The sequence below is a fragment of the Lactuca virosa genome, chromosome 8, assembly GCF_052849685.1.
Source record: "Lactuca virosa cultivar CGN04683 chromosome 8, Lactuca_virosa_CGN04683_v6, whole genome shotgun sequence".
NCBI lineage: Eukaryota > Viridiplantae > Streptophyta > Magnoliopsida > Asterales > Asteraceae > Lactuca > Lactuca virosa.
The window spans coordinates 10934737-10940736 of record NC_136433.1 but is presented as its reverse complement, the minus strand read 5'-3'; positions in this window follow the sequence as shown (position 1 = coordinate 10940736).

Below are 6000 nucleotides of genomic sequence, written 5' to 3'. Positions count from 1 at the left end.
ACTTTATCCCTAACAAGGTTATAAACTTTCAAGATCTAAACTTTATGCACTAAAGTGACCAAAGGTCATGACACCCAAAACTAGCTAGATCTAACAAATGCATCATCAAAATTCAAGCTTTATACCTCCAAAAGAAAGATATATGCGAACAAGGTCTGGATCTACAAGATCTAATGCAACCAACACTTCTCCAATGAGCTCCTTCTTTTCCAAAATTCACCAAGAACACTCCAAATCACTTGAAACACCTTTTTTGATCACAAGGCTCAAACTAGGGTTAGGGTTTTAAGGGAGGACGTTAGAGAGGTGGAGGCTGAGAATCAAAAGGGTTTGGGGAAGTTAATGAGCTTGAATAGGGGTTAAAACCTCGAAATTAGGGTTTGGGTTCTGGTTGTGTACGCCCAACGTACTCCTGGTATGCTTAATGTACCAGTTTGAATCTCTGTGATCATCCTTGCCTAGTACGCGCAACGTACACCTTGTACGCCCAACTTTTAACAGTCATAACTTAACCCAAATCCCTCCTAACTTCTAATAGTCATAACTTCTTCGCTCCAACTCCGTTTTCGACGATCTTTATATCGACGGAAAGGTATTGAAGAGCCCCACAATATTATCTAAATATCTTCGATTAAAAACTTCTCGAACAAAAATCCATATTTCATGCAAGAACCTGACCTATGACTTTTCCCTTTCTACCCTTCGGTCCAAAACACAATTCAAGGGTTAAATCTTTTAACCATCATTACCTCCTTCCACAAGGACTAAACTTTTCCCCCTTAAGGCGCAAAGCTTTTACACAATCGGCTTTCGGCCCATAGCCCTGAAATAAGAATCGACAGGAAACATGATGTTACAGCAGTCATATAGTAAAACCTTATGGAAATTGTTCAAGGAATCTTGTTTCTCTTATGACTGGCAATGACAGGAGCGGGTGTCCAGGATTAAATGTATGAATTTATGGACTGAATAATAAATTCGAATGGTTATGAAGTTCTCAGATCATAGCAGATTCCAAGTAGGGGAGAATCATTTGCGATTAATGGAAATATTTCCATGTGTGGGTCAACTTGGAATATCATAACCAAGGGTGGGTGAGTAGCCAATTAGGTTGGGGTATGAGTCACGGATTATACAAGGGATAATGCCAGTGGTCATTTGTAATCAGGGAAGCAAAAATCAAAGACTCGTTATTATCTCGTTTGAGGACATAAGCATCGGAAGGGGTGTATGTTGAATTTATGGATAGGTTCAGGTTGAGTGTTGTGCTAGAACCTCTTTGGGGTTCAAAGCATGACCCAAACACCTTATTAGAGTTTAGCAGGATGGGGGTTTAGGCTCATAACGATCTTTGGTTAGGTATTCTTGTGGGTATTTTGCAAGACCATGGGTTGGGCCCATGACAGTTGTGGAAGTGTTATAAGACTGCGGGGTAGCCATAGCATTCACTAGGTTGGTAGACAGTTGTGAAAGTGTTGTAATACTGCGGGGTAGCCATATCATTCACTAGGTTGGTAGGTAATTGTGGAAGTGTTGTAAGACTGCGGGGTAGCCGTTTCATTCATTAGGTTGGTATGCAGTTATGGAAGTGTTGTAAAACTACGGGGCAACCATAGCATTCACTAGATTGGTAAGCAGATGTGGAAGTGTGGTAAGTCTACGAATTGTCTTGTAGAATTATATAAGGTGAGTTAGACCATCTCAGGAATGGTTATAAGACTGTAAGGGGATCACAACCTTCGTTTAGGATGAGGTGGGTTAGTTATTATTATTTTGCCAATTCGTGTTAAGTTGGAAGGACGGTTACAGTCATATCGGTGGTTAGACTAGTATATCCCCCATTCAGAGAGAGACTAGTTTGGTTATGTTATCTTGGGTGAGTGGATCATTCAGACGATTGAGGTTATAATCGAGGCATAGAGTGTTGGTTGGGAGTCCACATGACAATGATGGAATGATGGCAAGGTCAGTGTGTTCTCTGATCTTAACGTTTAAGTGGATTAAATAACATCACAGTAATAGTGAATCAGTAAGTAAATGAATCATGAGGGTAATACATGGTAATGTCTGGCATGGTTGTGATGTTAGAGCAAGTTTGGAGTAGGGAAGCTTAACGATCAGCTGGTTGGATCCATGTGGCAGATAGGCTAGGTTAGCCTTTATCAGTTACATCTGTGGGAAGAGCTTGTTGTGCGACCGTGTGTGAGGTTGTCAGTTTCAACAACCGGTCAGGGATTCTGCATCCCAGTTTAATTAAAGTGTGTCATGGAACCAGAGAGATCTCGGATGGATCAAATATGCAAATTGTTGGTTAGCAGAATGTGATACATTTATTTGTATGGTATTAATGGTTGAGACTCGTGGTGGGAGTCGCCTTCGTATTCGAGAGCGAGGTTGCCGACATCGAAAAATAGTTAATGGTTCTGTTTTCCAGTTATCAATGAGATATTTAGATTCAAAGGGGTTTGGTTTGTTTTGTATTGCAGATTATAGTCATTATGGTCACGGTTTGAATGATTCGGTCTGTTTGGGAGTCAGGTATGGTATGAGGTTCTCATTTTTCAGGGAGAGTAGTTGGGATTTCTCCTTGTTGGTTAAGGACGGCGTGTTAAGGTTCGTTTCTTCGTCAGATCATGTGATTTACGTTAAGGTTGGGTTTTGGTAGTAGTATCACAGTGGTCGTCTGTGTGAGACGATTTCTCAGTTCTATTTTGGTAACAAGGAAGTTAGTCGGGGTTAGCCGGTGTAATAAAGTAAGTTGTAAGGAATGATTTCGATGACGAAATCTAATTTAAGTGGGGGAGAGTTGTTACACCTGTGTTCCATAATGGTTCGGTTTAGGGCTTTAAGGAGTCAAAAGCTTGGGTTTTGGGGAAACCCGGGTGTCACGACGTGACCATAGGTCGTCACGAAGTGACAAGCCAAGATAAGAAATGTGTATCCGGGTTTGTGCTTACGACGTGACACATAGGTGGTCATGACGTGAGGAGGCCTACAACCCAAGCTCATGATCTTTTAGGGTTTCCTTCGTATTTAAATCCCATAAACTTGATTTTAGGGTTAATTATCAGCCTTCTTCCTCAAACTCAAAAAACCCTAACCCTAGCCTCTCTTGGTGATTCTCGGTCCATTTAGGTGATTTTGGTAGCTTGAAGAAGAAGACGAAGAAAGTGTTCTAGTTGTGAATTTAGCAAGGAAACCTCATCATCATCATCTTGTGCTCATTCGAGACCTTTGTAAGTGTCCAAGATTCAGCCTTTATTGCTTAAATGTTGTTAGATATAGATTTTATCCCCTTTTCTTCATGTTTGAGCAAGCTTGAAAGGAAGGGATCCATAAAGTTGGCAACTTTGTCATTTTTATGGACCTTTGGAGTCAACTTAAGCTTCTGGAAAAGTTGGAGTTGGTGATTTAATGGATTAAGGACTCAAACCATTAGATTGTTTCTTCAGACTGCGGTCACGACATGACATAGAGGATATCACGATGTGACCTAGAAGGAATATGTGACTATTTTTTCTTATTGTGCTCACAACGTGACCGATGGATGTTCATGTCGTAATACTTGCTAAGTGGGTTGTCCATGACCGATTTGGATGAGTTGGAGCTAGTAGAGTTGGAATCGGATCAAGTGTACTCTCATGACGTGACCAAGGGTGGTCACACGTGAGACTCAATGGTGGTCAATGTTGGTCGTTGACTTTGAATTTGACCGTTGACTTTTGGCATGGGTTGACTTTTGGTCAAATTTCTATTCTTAGAAGATAGACCTAGGTTTTACCTTGTGTGGATTATTAGGAGGTGTTTAGCACCCATTTGTTAGCCGGGGGAAACTGTTGGATGAGGACGACATGACATTAGAGATGCACACAAAAACCGGTTTCACTATTCAAAACCGGATCCAATCCGAAACCGAATTAGGTCAAAACCGGTTTTGACCAAACCGGATCGGATCGGATTTTAAACCGGATTTTCAATCGGATCGTAATCCTATATTCCAAATCGGATTTGATACCGGATTCGCTAAAAACCGGATCCAAATCCGTCCCAAAATCCGATTAAAACCTACTAAAGTCGGTTTAAACCGGTTTCAAATCGGATTAGAATTGGATTCGGATTTTGACCGGATTCGAATCGGATTTTGACCGGATCCGGATCGGATTTTGAACGGATCGGATTTTTGATGACGTAAGCGAAACCGGATCGGATCGGATCGGATTCGGGTTTTATGCATCTCTACATGACATTGAGCGGAGTTTTACTCGACTTTATGAGTTAGGTGAGTCTTCTCATTGTACTTGTGGGGAAAGGCACTAATGTTGTCCCACTGAATTGTGTATGTAGGTTACATGTTGTCATTTTGACTCTTGCTGATGTGCTAGTATGTTGTATGCATGCAGTCGATCTGCGCTCGGAGTCAATATGGACTCAGGGTTGATACGGATCCGGTGGAGCCGATCTGGGCTCAAAGTCAACATGAGATCGGAGTCAATATCGACTCGGGGTTGATACGGACCCGGGTTTGTTACGGACCCGATGCATCTATGTGTTGTTATATATGTTGTATGTGGTATCTTGAGGAACTCACGAAGCTTTGTGCTTACAATTTTTGGTTTGACATTTTTCAGGTACTTCAGTTTCAAAGGGAAGGGCCCGACTTGACTGCACAACATCCTCTGATGGCTTTTCCGCACTGATTATTTATGTTTTACTCTGATGTTTGAAGAATACAATTTAATTTGATTGGTTTTGGGATGTTATATATAATTAAATTTATTATTAAATCTATAAGGATAAATTTAATAGTCTTATAATTAAACATTCTCTTGTTTAGAATTATCTCATAATATTTATGGTTTTTATTTTAATCATATTAGGCATGCAAAATCGGATTTGGCAGAAATCAAAACCGATAATTACCAAATAACAACCACATAAATCAGATTAGGTTGAAAATCCCGAGTTTCTGGATTTTAGTTGAGTTCACGTCGTGACAAAGGCTCTGTCACGTCGTGATCAAAGTTTAACAAAAAAACATTTTGTTCGATTCAACTAATGTTCTTTCAATGTTAGACACACCAAGTAGCTCTGATACCACTGATGGCTTTATTAGGTTACGATAATATGCACAATGCAGAAAAACACTTAACAATTATGAAGGACACATGCAACCTAAGAGGATCTATGTCTTACACTTTGAAGGCAACATACATTAATAACAAATCTAGATGAAGCCTAATGAAACCCTAGTATAATCGAAATACAAGAATTAGGGTTACATACCTTTTGATTTGTTGTATTAATCAAATCACTTCAATCCCTTGTAGTTGTTGACTTTGAAAGCTTAGCACCAAAAGGATGATGCCTCTAATGGCTCACATCCAAACCCTAAAACTAGAAGACAAGAAAGGAAAGAGGATGAAGATATAATTTTCGTTCACACAGTTCTTAGAAAGAGTATGCATGAAATTTGGCTCCCAAAGGGTCATATTTATAGTTTAAGTAACTTGCAGGTAAAGCCATATTTGAATTAATTTAATAATGAATTTAATTTCAATTCTAATCACTTCCTTATCTGCATCCAAGAGGTTTTTGAAAACCCTAGAAGAGCTCCCAAAACCGTCCATATGATGGTAGGATCTAGAATTGCCTTTCCTTAGTCAATTATGAACAATTACAATTCACCCCTTGCACCTTTAATTAATTCCAATTAATCTCGAATTAATTCCAGATGAATTCTGATTAATAATTAACCAGTCCTAATTGATTTATATTAATGTATTTATCATTAAGTTAACAAATCAATTATTTAACAACTTATCTCATATTAATTTATTAATCACATAATAAATTAACAAACCAGTTATCCATTTCCAATTAATATATTAATCATATAATATATTAACAAATTATTTCCTCATAACTTCCAATTAGTTTATCAATCATATAATAATCTAATAATTTATTTTCTCTCTACAAATATCATTCTAACCAAGCTCT